General features: G+C 40.6%; 1 long non-coding RNA gene across 1 annotated transcript in view; it reads left to right on the plus strand.

The window, feature by feature from the left end:
• Positions 1-13,906, plus strand: part of LOC138757262 (uncharacterized) — an 86,954-nt gene extending 73,048 nt beyond the window's left edge. Inside the window, exon 3 of the long non-coding RNA XR_011353464.1 lies at positions 13,820-13,906. This is a non-coding gene — a long non-coding RNA (uncharacterized lncRNA). The remainder of the gene's footprint in view (positions 1-13,819) is intronic.
• Positions 13,907-17,260: the final 3,354 nt, after the last annotated feature.

A 17,260-nucleotide genomic window follows, 5' to 3' on the forward strand; every position in this document is an offset into this window, starting at 1 on the left:
CATTGTGTTTTTACTTCAAATCATGGTGTCTGCAGGCATTCATGTTTTACTCAATGGAATTTGAACTACCTGGCCTCGAGATATGCAAAACATTATTTTGTGTGTCCTCAGCTAGTTTGCAAGAACTTCCTTTGGTGCTTTAATGGAGTTAAGCAAATTGTAATATTTAAGAAGTATTTTGATGGGAGGGGCATTGAGGGATAGGCATTGAGTGCACATCAGAGGGACTAGGCAAAAAAAAATGGTTCAGCACAGACCAGCAAGTCCAAAGGGGTCTTTTTCTGTGCTGTAGTGTTCTATGGTTCTAAGATTAAGGCACAAGAGATCTGAGATGGTTTGGTAAAATGGATTCAAAATTGACTTCATTGTAGAAGACAGAGAGTAGCTATTGGTGTAACCATAGAGATTGTGCTGGGACCTTCGTTATTTTTAATAAAGGTATATATATATCTTCATCTTCTTTGGCTTGGCTTCGCGGACAAAGATTTATGGAGGGGTAATGTCCACGTCAGCTGCAGGCTCGTTTGTGGCTGACAAGTCCGATGCGGGATAGGCAGACACGGTTGCAGCGGTTGCAAGGGAAAATTGGTTGGTTGGGGTTGGGTGTTGGGTTTTTCCTCCTTTGTCTTTTGTCAGTGAGGTGGGCTCTGCGGTCTTCTTCAAAGGAGGTTGCTGCCCGTCGAACTGTGAGGCGCCAAGATGCACGGTTTGAGGCGATATCAGCCCACTGGCGGTGGTCAATGTGGCAGGCACCAAGAGATGCCAGCATGTGGAAATGCACCATGGGCAAACTATAGGCACAATTTAGGCAGTCCTTGTACCTCTTCTTTGGTGCACCTCTGTCTCGGTGGCCAGTGGAGAGCTCGCCATATAACACGATCTTGGGAAGGCGATGGTCCTCCATTCTGGAGACGTGACCTACCCAGCACAGTTTGATCTTCAGCAGCGTGGATTCGATGCTGTTGGCCTCTGCCATCTCGAGTACTTCGATGTTGGAGATGAAGTCGCTCCAATGAATGTTGAGGATGGAGCAGAGACAACGCTGGTGGAAGCGTTCTTGGAGCCGTAGGTGATGCCGGTAGAGGACCCATGATTCGGAGCCGAACAGGAGTGTGGGTATGACAACAGCTCTGTATACACTAATCTTTGTGAGGTTTTTCAGTTGGTTGTTTTTCCAGACTCTTTTGTGTAGTCTTCCAAAGTATATTTTGGTATATAAGTCGAGTCGTAATACCTTCAAAAATCATTCAAAAAATGGGGATCACTTATATGCCAGATTTACTTTTGAGACCTTAAATTAACTGAAAAAAAAACAACAAATTGGCATATAAGTCAATGTTGGAAGCACCTCCCCACCGCCGGCGCCACCTCTCCCTGACACCTCCCCACTGCTGGGCACCACCATTCCCCGACACCTCCCCACCACTGGGTGCTCCATAGCCGCTCCTACCTGTGACCCTGACATTGCCGTTGCCGCTCCTGCCTGGTAGGTCAAGGTTTCTGCTCCCACCAGGAGCACGATGTTGCTACTCCAGCTCTGTTGGCCATTGCTGCTGCTGTCAGGTAAGCTGAGGTTATTTTTTTACTTACTTAATTTACAACTTTGTTACCTGTGATTGGGGTGTTTTAAAACATTTTGGGTTGTTCCTGGGAGGCCCGGGCAGCCCATAAAATAGGACCTTCTCAGTAAATCAAGAGTCTGCACTCCACCATCAGTGATCAGTGGTGCAGTCATACAGAAGTGAGCAGCTGACTTCTGGAAAAGCACAGATGGTGATGTGTGCTTGTGCCTATAGTTTGCCCATGGTGCATTTCCACATGCTGGCAGCAGCAAGATGTTGAATCTGTATTTTCTGTTGCCCCTGATACAGCACATCGTTGCATCTTGCAACTGTTTCTCAGTCTGTACCAATGAATTTCATATTTTTTCCAAGTCCTCTTTGAAGCACTGTAAGTGTGGTGATACACCACTAGCCTGCTACAGGGGGCAACCTGTGTCTCTGCAGAAGAGCACTGGAGGACAAAGCAACACCTGGCTGGCTGTCAATCAGCCAACTTGAATGGACCAAGCCCCACCCAGTCAGCTGCCGATCACCCTCCAGGATACAAGCTAGATCCAGCCCTCGAGGCCAGTCTCAGAGCTTGCAACAGTATTCTCACAGCCAGCTCTGTGGTTCATGTTGAATAAAGCCTGTAGAACAGACTTTATGTTTTGGTGTGTTTGCTTCTTTTCGATAGCGCACCACAGTAGGGGAGTAATGTTTGGATGTTTGACTGTCCAAAAACCCGCATGGCTGAAGTTCTAGACTGCTGTAGTAATGCTGCACCTCATTTGCAACTGCTTGAACAGACACACTGTTGAATTGTTCAGATTTTCTGAGTTCATGCTACCAAGTTTGGAAAGTTTGTAGCTAAGACCACTAAAATATGAACAATTCCAAAATAAAATTTGTGTAAGGGTTAACAGCATTTTTGGAGTAAAACTCCTTAAATGAAAGTTGCAATAGATTTTTTTTCTAAAGAGCAATGAAAGTGGGTAGATATTTTTATTTTATTAATCTACAAGCAGTCAAAGGTTAAATCCAGTGGTTTATGAGTCTGTGCCACAGATATTTTCAAGACTAAAAACAGGAACTATTTGAATATACAAACAAGAGGAAATATAAATTAAAATGTTGAACACAAGCTTAGTGCAAAACTATACTTTTAGCTTTGGGATCTGAGTCTAGGCTGAAAATCTTCCAAATGTGCAGATTGTAACATTTTCAGCATTAGTCTTGACCGACATCAGATTGTCTGTTTTCATTGGCTGAAAGGCATGAGCAATTGAAACAGTTAATGCTGGGAAGATGTCTTAGCTGCTATTCCAAGTTCAGGTACACTGAAAGAGATTTCACATATTCACGTGTTTTAATTTACTGTGCTCACTACTAATGCTTGTTGTCAAAATTACAAACATGTTCTGTTCTCTAACACAACCATCTTGTGTCTTAGTATTAATTCAAGTCGTCAAATTATCTTGGACCTATCTTAAAGTTAAAATGAAATTTAACAGATCTGAATTAGAGAAGGGACCGAAGCAAAAAGACACCAAGTTTGGATTTAAATTATTATTGATTCTGCCATATACTATTATCTGAAAACCTTTATCATAGGTCAAATGAGAATAATTACAACAGCTTGAAATAGTGCTTCCAACACTTCTCATTGTAGGTGTAACTAAATATCCCACTTTGAGTATCTAACTGTATGTACTCTTTCTTTCAGTCTAATTTAGAATGGTGACATAGTTTAATTATAACATTAGTTTGAAAAGTAATGGGATATCACAGAGGTCCTAATTCAGAGTTGTGCTATTAATATCTAGATGGATCAGAGAAATCAATGATAGTTATAAACAAACTTAATAAGCCATTAAATGCAAAAGAAAATCTGCTGGAGGTACTCAATGGGTCAAGTATCATTACTGGGGAAGAGAATTTTTTTTATGTTGGTGGGTTGAAATCCTTCATCAAATTGGAGGTCAAAGACTAGTGATATTCAACATGGATCTGTTCTTGAACCCCTGCTCTGTGATTTTTATAAAGGACTTGGTTGAGGAAATGGATGGGCTAGTGAGTTTGTAGTTGATATGATGGTTGAAGATTGTTGTAGGTTACAACAGGATAGAGACAGGATGCAGAGTTGGGAAGAGACATTAATATGGAAAAGTGTGAATAGCAGGATTCTTAGCAGTATGGAAGAATAGAAGGATCTTGGAGTCCTAGTCCATAGATCCCTCAAAGTTGCTGCGCAAAATGATTGGGTGGTTAAAAAAAAAGTGTATGGTGTCAGAGGATTGAATTCAAGAGCAGTTCTATAAAACACTGGTTACTCTACACTTAGAAAATTGTGTTCAGTTCTGGGAAACCTGTTACAGATTGATCAATCGTGATTTTTATTTCATAAATCCATTTTGACTCTGCCTATTCTACAGTGTTTGTCCTTTCAATGTGTCCTGCTATTACATTTTTGAATACAGAGTCCTACATTTTTATCAATGATTGACATTCAGATTTCAGGGCTGTATGTTCGTTCCTCTTTTCTCTTTCCCTCCTTTCTCAAATGAAAGGGTCACATTTGCTATTCTCCAATTCACAACTGCAGAATTCACAGAAGTTTAGTAGTCTACTATCTCTATAGACAGTTCTTTCAATACTAAGGGATGAAGATTATCAGGTCCTGAGGATTTATCAGTATTCAAGTTCATCAACCTCCATATTTTTACTCAAACTAATCTTTGAATAATGGTTAGTTTCTTCAGTTCCTCATTCACGAAAGGCACTTGATTCTCTGATACATCTGGTATGCTTAGAGTATTTTATACCCTAAAGAAACGGAGGAATTATATCACCTCATCTGTGACAGGTATGGTAATCATGTCACAATGTAAAGATACCTTACCCCCTAAGCCACCCAGTCAAAATCTTGGAGTGACACAAATTATTATCAAATTTCACCCTGGGAAAATTCATTTTTTGTTGCAAGACACTAAAAAATGTTAGGTGATTGAATTTCTAGCCAATTCATGATTCATCATTTTAAATCTATAATACAAAGTTTCTTCCCTTCTCTTTGCTAGGTCGACAGGATTTTTATTCCTCAGGCTATGTTTTTGCTTCTGTCAAGATAAACTATTCCTTCCCAACAAAAGAGCTTCTTCTGCAACAGATTTTTTCATTCTCCTCCAACAATCCAGTGGCTTGATTGGAAAATGAATTTGTGGGGAAGAAAACAAACCATGAACTGAAGTAATATGGAAAGTTTAGTTGGAGGGGTGATGAATAGGGAACTGATGATAGTCAAGGTTGGTTAGCTGAGGGGAACAAAACATTGCACAGCAAGTAAAAGGCATTTTGGGTAAGTAGATCATGAAATTTATTGATCTCAATCCAAATAGAGAGGGATCTTGGAGGTATGTTTTCCCCTCTTGCAGGTCCTAAATTTCCCTGTTTGTCCCAAGTTATGATTTTGAACAATAGCACAGGACAAGCTCTATGGACCTAGTGAGCATTCATTTATTCATTTTTATGCATGAACAATGATAAATTTTCAAGAACTCCTTACAAGAAAGGAAGATTGACAACTAGGAGTCAAGGCTAAATTCATTATCTATTATCTTGTTAAATATTAAACATTCTTGCTTAAATACACCAAAGGCATCATGAGGAAAGCCTCTACTTCCTCAGGAGTTTGCGGAGGAGCTAGTGGAGTTGTTCAAGTGAACCGGTACAGATTTGAAGGGCCGAGATGGCCTGTTTCCGTGCTGTAAACGGTTATATGGTTATATGGTAATGGCACTTGTCCATCTCTCCTTCTTCCACTTTATATCTTTCTCTTCCCAATATGAAATGAATGAATAATTCAGATAAATCAAGTTTGAAACTTATTATAGGCATCCTGGAATTTGTATTTTGCTAAATAAAGAAAGAAATAAATAGCTACATCTGGAGAAAGGGATTGAAATTCTGATCCTAAAGCTAGTGCATTACAACTACAAGAAATGATTTGCTTCCAATTTTTTCAAAATTGTTTATCAAAATAGTTGCACCACCAAATTGTTCAGGGTGTTCCTCAATGAGAAGCTCTGGATGAACAATGAAATTTGGAACCTAGTGAGAGCCAGATTACAGGCATTGAAGTCTGGAGATCCAGGTCATTGCAGAAGGAGCAGGTGTGACCGACAGAAAGCCATCTCCCAGACAAAGTGGAGTTTCTGGACAACAATGGAAACCACAAGGGATACCTAACAGCTATGGCAGAGCTTAAATGACGTAACCTGCTACGAACAAAATCTGGTGCAGTAGAAGATGGGAAAGCTTTACTCCCTAACAAAGACAATGACTTCTATGCTTGATTCGACCACAAGGACAAGACAGAACCACGACTGCACACACTCATGTCCCCTGATAATCCTTTCCTGTCCATATCCAAGGATGACAAAAGAATGAATCTGAGGGAACCATCTGGTCTGAACAGAGTACCCAGCTGAGTATTAAAAACCTGTGCTGAACAATTTACCAAATAATTCAAGGATATCTTCAACATCTTACTCCAGTAGGGCGTGGTATCTGCCTGTTTTAAACAGGCATCAATCATACTGCTGCCCAAGAAGAGTGTGGTAACCTGCCTAAATGACCAGTGGCACTCACATCAACAGTGGTGAAGTGCTTTGAAAGGCTGATATTTTACCATATAACCATATAACCATATAACCACTTACAGCACAGAACAGGCCAGTTCGGCCCTACTAGTCCATGCCGTAGCAAATCCCCACCCTCCTAGTCCCACTGACTAGCACCCGGTCCATACCCCTCTAGTCCCCTCCTATCCATGTAATGATCCAGTCTTTTCTTAAATGTAACCAATGATCCCGCCTCGACCACGTCTGCCAGAAGCTCATTCCACATCCCCACCACCCTCTGCGTAAAGAAATTTCCCCTCATGTTCCCCTTATAATTTTCCCCCTTCAATCTTAAACCATGTCCTCTAGTTTGAATCTCCCCCTTTCTTAATTGAAAAAGCCTATCCACATTTACTCTGTCTGTCCCTTTTAAAATCTTAAACACCTCTATCAAGTCCCCTCTCAATCTTCTACGCTCCAGAGAAAAAAGCCCCAGTCTGCACAACCTTTCCCTGTAACTCAGACCCTGAAATCCTGTCAACATTCTCGTGAACCTTCTCTGCACTCTCTCTATTTTGTTTATATCTTTCTTATAATTTGGTTACCAAAACTGTACACAGTACTCCAAATTTGGCCTCACCAATGCCTTGTACAATTTCATCATAACCTCCCTACTCTTGAATTCAATACTCCGATTTATGAAGGCCAACATTCCAAATGCCTTCTTCACCACACCATCTACCTGAGTATCAGTCTTGAGGGTACTATTTACCATAACTCCTAAATCCCTTTGTTGTTTTGCACTCCTCAATTGTCTACCATTCAATGTATATGACCTATTTAAATTTGCCTTTCCAAAATGTAGCACCTCACATTTATCTGTATTAAATTCCATCAGCCATTTCTCAGCCCACACCTCCAGCCTTCCTAAATCACCTTTTAATCTACGGTAATCTACCTCACTGTCCACAACACCACCAATCTTTGTGTCATCCACAAACTTGCTTATCCAATTCTCCACCCCTACATCCAGATCGTTAATATATATAACAAATAATAGTGGACCCAGGACCAAACCCTGAGGAACTCTACTAGTCACCAGCCTCCAATTGGACAAACAATTTTCTACCATTACTCTCTGACACCTCCCATCTAACCACTGCTGAATCCATTTCACTACCTCCTTATTTATACCTAATGCCTCCACCTTTTTTCCTAACCTCCTGTGGGGAACTTTGTCAAAAGCTTTACTAAAGTCCAAATAGACAACATCCACAGCTTTCCCTTCATCAACCTTTTTTGTAACCCCCTCGAAGAACTCAATCAGGTTTGTCAAGCATGATCTACCCCTGACAAAACCATGCTGATTACTCCCTATCAATCCCTGTACCTCCAAAAATTTGTAAATAGCATCCCTCAGAACACTTTTCATCAACTTGCCCACCACAGACGTCAGACTTACAGGCCTATAATTCCCAGGTTTGCATTTGGATCCTTTCTTAAACAGAGGAACCACATGCGCCACCCTCCAATCCTTTGGTACCACCCCCGTGGCCAGTGACATCCTAAATATCTCTGTTAATGGCCCCACTAACTGTCCACTAGCCTCCCTGAGTGTCCTAGGGAATATTTTGTCCGGTCCGGGAGATTTATCCACCTTTATCTTTTTTAACACAGCCATCACTACCTCCTCGGTTATCCTTATATGCTTCATGACCTCCCCACTATTTTTCTTCAACTGGTTCAACATTTGTTGAGGCATATCAGCTCCTGTCTGAGTGGCAACATGAATCTATTCCAATTTGCCTATTGTAGCAACAGGTCTATAGCAGATGTCATCTCATTAGCTCTAGTCAAAGCCCTGGAACACCTGGACAGCAAAAATGCATTCATCAGGATGACCATAGGTCTGTGTTCTTAGGCCCCTGCTCTACTAGCTTTGCACCCTTGACTGTTTGGCTCGATACAACAACAACACCATCAACAAATCTGCTGAAAAAGGGGTGATGAGACAGCATACAGGAGAGAGATGAAAACTTAGCCGAATGATGCACCAACATTAACCTTGCACTCAATGTCACCAAAAACTAAGGAGTTGATTGTTGACTTCAGGAAGGGAAAACCAGATGTGTATGATCCAGTGATCAGTGAGGGATCAGACGTGGAGAGGGTGTGTAAATTTAAGCCCTTGGGAGTCATTATCTCGGAGGATCTTTCCTAGAGTCAACACACTAATGAAATCTTGAAGAAAGTACGTCAGCACCTCAACTTCCTCAGGAGTTTGCAGAAGTTTAGTATGACATCAGAAACCCTGGCAAATTTTTACAGATGTGTGGTGGAATCTCTGCTGACCGGGTTCATCATGGTCTAGTATGGGGACACCAATACCCCTGAGTGCAAAGCCCTGAAAGAGCTAGTAGATTCAGCCCAGGACATCAAAGGCAAAACCATCACTACCATCGAGAATATCTACAGGAATGCTGCCATCGGAGAGCAGCCACAATCATCAAGGATCCACACCACCCAGTATTCTCTCTGTTCTCACTGATACCATCAGGGAAAAGGTATAGGTGCCACAAGACTCTCACCACCAGGTTCATGAACAGCTGCTACCCCTCAGACTTCGCAACAATATATTCAGTCAAGGACTTATTTAAGGACTCTTACTTTTGCACTTTGTTGTTTGTTTCTTTTTTCCTTTGTATTGCACAGCCAATTATTTACATTTTTTATTTGTTTCCATTTGTACATTGTGTACAGGTTTTTTTCCCACTACCAGTAAGTGGTAATTCAGCCTGGCCCACAGGAAAAAAAGAATGTCAGGGTTGTATGTGATGTCTGTATGTACTCTAACAATAAATCTGAATTTTGAATTTCATGTGCAAATAATGCTGGAACATTTTTATTGCAACATATATTGTTCAACTAATACAGTAGGTTGATATTTTAATATATGTGTCCCTGTGGATGATGAAATTATGGAAAATAAGCAGTTTGTGTCATTATTTTTTGTGTTCTTGATTTGACATCAACACTGCATACTTTGGGCAATAATAATCCATCCAAAGTGGAGTATTTGTCTCATTCTAGGAGAGCAGCAGGTAATGCATGCAGGTTTTTCAATTTCCACCCATATTGCCTCCCCTTCAAAAGCACATTTGTTCTTCGACCAAGAGGGGTTCCACCCCTCTAAGACAAGCAGGAATGTGACAATGCACAAGAAGTTTTAATGGCAATGTCAGATACATTGGATGGTGACATGAAATTGTTATATTATGCAAATCCTCTATTCTCTCAACTTGAGTCTCCATACCTGACTACCTGGTCCAAGTTTTGGACATGGATGCCATTACCTTTAGGCTTTTGTTTCTACTGGTGGCTCCATGAGCATTGGCAGAGCTCTCTTAGTGATGATGCCATCTGTAAAAAATCAAGCAGGCCTTTTTTAGAGACAAGTCATGACTATGAGATGTTTAGTGAGTGATGGAGTACGTTGCATGGAAGGATGTGCATTAAGAAACAGATAATTTCTTCAATGACCTCCACCACACATTAAGCTTTTGCAGCACTGTACCCTTATACTTAGGATTTCTCACTGTTTTCTTTCTTTGAATCTCTGTATGCCTAACCGGTTCTCTCAAAAATTCATGAAAATCGTGATTATTTCTTTCATCACATACATTGTTCTCTTTACTCAATAATATTGTCTGTCATGTTCTACCAATACAGTGGAACAATTAAAAATGATAAAAATTTAAACAAGGTTTAATATAGATAAAATTGTAAAATAATATAACCATATCACAATTACAGTACGGAAATAGGCCAATTTGGCCCCTCTAGTCTGCACCGATCTCAGTGATCTCCATTAGTTCCATCAATCCTCTCCCTGCCCATAACCCTCCAATCCCCCCACATCCATGCACTTATCCAACCTTCTCCTAAATGAAAAAACTAACCACCTCTTCCGGAAGGTTATTCCACTCAGCCACCACTCTCTGAGTGAAGAAGCTTCCTCTCATGTTACTTCTAAACTTTTACCCCCTAACCCTTAACATGACCCCTCATTCCAATCTCACCTACCCTCAAGGGGAAGAGCCTATTCACAGCTACTCTGTATATCCCCCTCATAATTTTAAATACCTCTATCAAATCCCCCCTCAACCTTTTACGATCCAATGAATAAAGACCCAGTCTACTCAATCTTTCTTTGTATTCTAGATTCTGCAATCTAGGCAACATTTTAATAAATCTTCTCTGCACCCTCTCTACCTTATTGATATCCTTCCTATAATTTGGGGACCAGAACTGCACACAGAATTCCAAATTTAAATAATATAATTGATATTACCACATTGCTGGTTCATTGCTTATTGCAATTCCAAAATTAGAAGACGTAAAAGCAAAGCAGCACTTGCATTGTGAGAGACAGCTCACATCATCAAAAATGGCGAACATCAATCTAAACATGTATTGGCTAGTTGGGAGAGTTAAATGTTCTCTTTGCTTTTAGACAATGCAAGGCACTGAGCAGCTGAAACAATCAAAGTTCTCTATAAAGACCTCAATAGTAGGTTAGATTTACCAACCCCAAGAAAGTAACTACTTCAAAACAACTGAATGTCTTTTAAAGTGCACCTGGAGGAAGTCATGCCAGTTTAGAATTCAACTAGAGTTTACAATTGAAAATGTTATAAAGCACATTGTTTAAAAATGAGTAAGAGAAGTTTAAATTGAATATATTAATCTTAAGAAAAACGTTCCAGGTAGTTTCTTTGAACTCTCAGTATGATTTACGCCCTACCTATCAATGAAAGACAAATTTAGGCTTGCTTGGAAATTGGAAAACAAAAGATACACATTCGTTGAATTATTTTCAAATAACATCTTTAATTTTAAATTCAGGTTTGGATTCAGTGGATTGATTTTGGTGTCACAAAAAAAAGATGGCCAGGGTGTTTTAACATCTGGGCCTCCATTGCATGTTGTCAGCAGAACACCCACCCATCAGTGTAGCAAGAACAGGAAGTTCATGTTTCTGATGGCAGCCTGAGAACTTATTTGGAGCTGTTGTGTGCATATGGGTGAGTATGGTGCGCAGGCATTGTCAGGAAAAACACCAAGAAGGTGAAAGATAGATATAACCAACGTTTCAAGACTGAGCTTTTCGTCAATACTTCACATCACATGGATGCCATCACTTCATTAACTTCCAGTTCCCTGTACTCAACCGTCTCATCTTTTTAAACCCATCCATCACTCAAGCTAACTCATACAGCAGGTAGTGGAATAATAAACAAATAAATGAAAAAGAGTGCTGGTAGAATTACAAAGTCAAATTTTCTATGGCATTGTTAAAAAAAAACAAAAATTCAGATTACGGAGAAAGATTTCTCTCTGAAATCAGAAAGACTTCAAAGTCCAATTCTATTTGAGTTACTTGAGAAAAATCTTTTTGAGCATCAGATTGAATTCGAGACTGGATATGTTATTTTGAGCACTTTGGCTTTACTTGCCCTTTTATCCAATTCTCCCTTTTACTTAGACCTCTCTTTGATGTAATTGCTTTGATTCTAAATAACGTTCTTTCATCCATTTAACTTTACTTAAACTACTTTGACGTATGTTAGAGCTGATTTATTAATTAATGACTATCACCAAACTCATTGCAATTGTTTTAAGTAAGAAAATATTCCAAAGTAAGCTTTAATTTGCAAAATATGCTTCAAAGGCGTGATTTTCAACTATTAATAAAGATCAAAATAAGACAAGAAAGATGAAAGATTTGTGTGATGCAATAGGAGGCAAACTGGCAACAGAGTGACAGTTTACTCCATTGATGCAACTTGCAAGTGACTCTAGGAGTCCACTGGGGAGTGACTGTTCAGGACAGGGTTCACCAGGGAGTGAAAGCTCACTGCAGGACTCCAGCTGACAGAGTGAATGCTCACTGCAGGGGCCAACTGAGGGAGCAAATGCTCACTGCAGGAGTCCAGCTGACAGAGTGACTGCTCACTGCAGGGGTCCAGCCGGGAGTGAAATCTCACTGCAGGGGTCCAGGGAGTGATTGCTCACTGCAGGGATGCAGCTGGAGAGTGACAGTGTATATTGGGGTCCAGCTGGATAGTGACTGCTCACTGTAGGGAGTCCAACTAACCGAGTGACTGATTATCTGGGGTCCAGCTAAGGGAGTGACTCTCCTCTCTAGTGGTACATTTTGGGAGCTTCCACCCATCCTGGGCTGGAGACTGACTTTGATATAATTCAGTATATGGGAGAATTTTGTGGAGGAAACCAGAATTCTAATCTAAAGGACTTCTGAAAGTCATTCACAGAAAACTTGTTTTGTTCCAGCTGTTCTGAAATTTCATAAAAGTTTATGTTTTTTTTAGTTAAATTAGATGTTCACACTTTTCAGATTGCAGATGATCTTAATCTGCAAATTCAGGAAGCTGGAAACATTTCCTCCGAGGTACTCTCAACAACAAATGGGTACTCAAAGAACTTCACAACACATTGTGCCTGGAGCAGCTCTTTGAAAGGACTCTTTGAAATTGCATTTAGTGTCAGTAAGGGACGTGTACCCCAACCCAATGGTGTTAACTAGTAACAAACCAGCTGAGTGCCTCCAGCATTTTGGTGTGTTTACTGTAAATTTATTTGCACCCACCCATACAAAGTGGATTTTGATTCATACCCTGAAGAATAAAGGGTCCCACCACATTTGCTTGCTATCTGGCTCATGGGCTTGATTTCTTCCTGGATAGCTGGTCCCTGGGTCCCAATTGCCTGTGTATCTGATATGCTATGTACCCTGGTCCAGTCACATCAATGTTATGACCAAGAAAGTTCACCACCAACTTGACTTTCACAGAAGCCTGAGAAAATTTGGCATGTACAATTTTAACTGCATCTTTCTCTGTAATCTGAATTTTTGGTTTTTTTTAACAATGCCATAGAAAATTTGACTTTGTAATTCTACCAGCACTCTTTTTCATTTATTTGTTTATTATTCCACTACCTGCTGTATGAGTTAGCTTGAGTGATGGATGGGTTTAAAAAGATGAGGCGGTTGAGTGCAGGGAACTGGAAGTTAATGAAGTGATGGCATCCATGTGATGTGAAGTATTGATGAAAAGCTCAGTCTTGAAACGTTGGTTATATATTTTTACCTCCCATGGATGCTACAAGACCTGTTGAGCTCTTCCAGCATTTTTGCATTTTCAGTATGAGTTGACATGCCTGAAAAGTGCACAAAACAATTTTTTAACTATATCTCAGAACACGTGACAATAATTCAATTCATATCCAGTTTATTGTAACTTCTGTTCATTAATAATTTATTTCATTAATCCCTTTTCCGATACTATAATGTACTTGGTTTTTTGAAAAGGGTAACAAAACTATATGCCTCATTGTTGTAAAAGCAGTCTTCTTGGTCTTGAAAATAATGGCAGAATTTATAAATGATAGAAAATTAATAATGTTAGCAATGAAGCCAGTGCCAATATGTGCTCCTTGGTAAGTTTTGTATTCATGAAACAAGTAGCATTGATTATAAGAGTTCATTTGGCCTCAGAATGCCACCAATATTTGGAATTCCAACCAAATGATAGAAGTGGAAGTGTCATTCATGATTGTATTTGTTTTCCACAGGGAAACTGATGAACTGAAAGACTTAGAACAACAAAGTATCTGTGTCTTCATGATGTATACTGGGAGATAAGAGAATACTTGAAGAGAAAATGTATGCCATAGAATAAAGACTGTGTTCATTTTGTCTGTCACCATTGGGGCAGTGTCTGTTATTAAAGTAACTTGCTTTCTGAATGTATAAAATTCATTGCTGGTTTCCCCCAGAGAATCACAGTTTCCATATGTAGGTTTCATTCCGTCTATCCTCACTGATTTTGGTAGATGAAAGAGCAGATCCTCACTGATTTTGCGGTATGTCTGTATGCTTCTACATCTCCTTCTGAAAGCATCTCAATGTCCTGTTTCCAAGCGAAAAAGGTCATGGACCAGATGTGATGCAGCTGGAAGGGGATCTTAGCCTACATTCCTTTTTATCAGAATAGCCACAAAATAAATAATTCTAAATCATTGTAAAGAAATCAGTAAAATAGACTGGACATCACAAGTAATGTCAAGGTGTTCAAAACAGATTGTGGGACCTTTGCTTTAGTTTTACGTCTTTCAATGCTTTACCACCCAAGAAAAGTGCACAAGCAATAGCACCACAATTGCCAACTAGTTGTGAAGTTAAAATGTGGAGAACTGAGGGTTAGCACGCAGCTGTAAAACTTAGGACCCAGGGTCCCATAAGTTGTGAGTATTTGAAGGCAACAGACTTGTGGATGACAAAGATCCTGCCATTGATTCTGGTTTTTTTTTGTATTCCTAACTTTACCCTTTTATTTCTGTATGCTGAATATTCTGAATAAGGATGAGACAGTGATGTCTGCTTCATTCTTAATTCTTTATGGTGCTCAAGGTTGGCATTTCTGCCCCAGGGCTGCTCTTCTACATCTGGAAAATCTGGTGCTGAAGAGCTGACCATTCTCCCTCCAGAGAGAATTCACCTCCGTTGTCCTGACTGCACATTACATCCCAACACAGGCAGACCTTAAGCTAGCACTGGAGAATCTATACATCGTGATCAGCAAACATCTCATGGAGCATTCTGATGCCTTCTCAGTCATCACTGGCCATCTTAAAGAAGGTCCTACCAAATTACCACCGGCACATCTCTTGCAACATCAGGAAATGGAACACTCTTGATCACTGTTCACCACCATCAAGGATGCCGACCACTCCAGTCCACATTTTGGAAAGTAGCACCATCTAGCTGTGCTCCTCCTCCTTTCTTGCAGGCAGAAACTGAAGGACTCTGTGTTGGTAGAAAAGACTAGTCTGGAGTTGGTAGATGAGCCATGTCCAAGGATGAATATTTCACAATAGTTACTGACTTTATCACTACACTTGATCTTAGCCGAGAAGCAATAGTTACTGACTTAATCAAGAAATACATGGACGATCATATTTCAACTAAAGCTCTCTGGTTGTATTCCAAGCAGAAGCTATGGTTGAACCACAATATGTGCAAATCGTTGAAGACCAGATCTGTGGCATTCATATTAGATGATTCAGAAATATAGAGGAAGACCAGGTACAATCTCCGGAAGATCACCAACTCAAAAAGACAAATTCAGAACAAGCTGGAGTCTCAGAGAGATAGACAGCAGCTGCCGCAAGGCTCGCACTTCATGACATCCCATAAGATGAAGTAAAGTAGGTTCATTAACTGTGAAACATCTATTCCAGATTATCTCAATGCCCTCTAGGCTCACTTCGAAAGGGAAAACAATGATGTACCTTCATGAGCCCACAGACCCCAGTTTGTGAGGCTAATGTGAAAAGAACCTTCAGGAATATCACTCCTAGAAAAACATCCAACCCAGATAATGTACCAGGCCGCATCCTTAAAACAATCGTGGGCCAACTGGCTGAAATTTTTGCAGGCATTTTCAACCTCTCACTAAAACAGGCAGAAGACCCCACAAAAAAAGGGGAAAAAAATGGGGGCACTACCAGAGCTGCTGTAATGGCAGCACTTCCGCTGGTGCAGACCCAGGAGAGTGGAGACACAACACTGTCTTGAAGGGTTCAACTGCCCGGTCCTAATGCTGCTGGCTCCATAGTGGCTTTAAACAGCCTGTGAAAGTAGCTGATGGTGTTTATAAGTAAAGTCCTGTGACCACCAAGTCCCAAGATGTTGGCACCTGTGCTTGGCAGCAGCTTCAAGCAGTTTCAGGCTTCAGGGAGCAGCAGACCAGCATAGGGTTAGGGTTAGTAATAGGAACAACACCCTCCGTTGAGAAGGAGAAGCATAGGAGGTGAGCCGACAGGGAAGGTGACCACAGCAATGAACCAGAGAGGGACTCAGCGGCTGACCGACCCACACAGGCGGCCTGCAACATGTGGTCAGGCGACCCACATGGGCTGCAGGCTGCTGGAGTCTGGCTTATGGGAACCAAGTATTGGAACTGGGATTTGTGAGGGTGTGGCGGGAAAGAAGAACTCCCTAAGGGCTTTAGGTACTGAAGGTTTCCTGATCATCTTCAGGGGTTTGGATCTGGAGCTTGGGTTGGCAATGAATCAAACAGGAGTCTGTGCGGCTATAGTGGCCGTGGGAGTGCATGAGGTGAATCCACAGACACTCAGTTACTCTGAAGGGACTTTGTTTTGCTTCTTTTTCTCTCTTACACAAATGGCCACTCTTTGTCTGCCTTATGGCAGGCAGAATGCAATTTTGTGTAACATTACATATTCTGCACCCTTAAATGATAATAAACAATCTTCAATCTTGCCTCAGAAGAACATCAATTACACTGGAGCCCAAAAAAAAGCAAGGTGACTTGCTCGATGATAATCACCTGACCTACAATAACAATAATGGCTACCCTATAAACCTTGTACATTTTGGAATGTGGGAAGAAACCAAAGCAATGGAGAAAACCCATGCAGCTGATAGAGAGAATATATATTCAAACTGATGCTGTAAGAGCATTGTGATGCCTGCTATGTTAACCATGCTACTGCCATTTATAATAGGCCTTAATTACAATATGTTGATATCGTTTAATGGTATATTTGACCCAAAACATGCGTTTCTCTCTCCAGATGTGGCCAGACCTGATGAGCTTTTCTAGGAGTTCCTGTTAATAGTTCAGATTTCGATTTCTGTTTCTCCGACAGCTTCTTGTTCATCATACAGCTGATCAACTGAGTTCTCATGCTTTAACCTTAGTTGTAAGTCTTCTGGCTAAATATTCCACAGCAATTACTTAGATACTAACTTCCCAGAGTCTCAACAAGTCAGATGTTTGATTGAATATTCTCCTTGTCTAAGTGAGTGAAGCTCCATTAATACTCATACCTCAGTCCCATTTATCATGGAAATTAAGCATCAGTAATAGTTTCCCTTGGGTGCAAGAAGCATCAGCCAACAAATCAAGGCTTTCTCAGTTTTATCTCAACCTTAAAGTACAAGAGAATAAGGGGAACACCATAATCTTCAAGTTCCCCTCCAAGTCA

Source organism: Narcine bancroftii, chromosome 3, assembly GCF_036971445.1.
Source record: "Narcine bancroftii isolate sNarBan1 chromosome 3, sNarBan1.hap1, whole genome shotgun sequence".
In the NCBI taxonomy this organism is placed as follows: Eukaryota; Metazoa; Chordata; class Chondrichthyes; order Torpediniformes; family Narcinidae; genus Narcine; species Narcine bancroftii.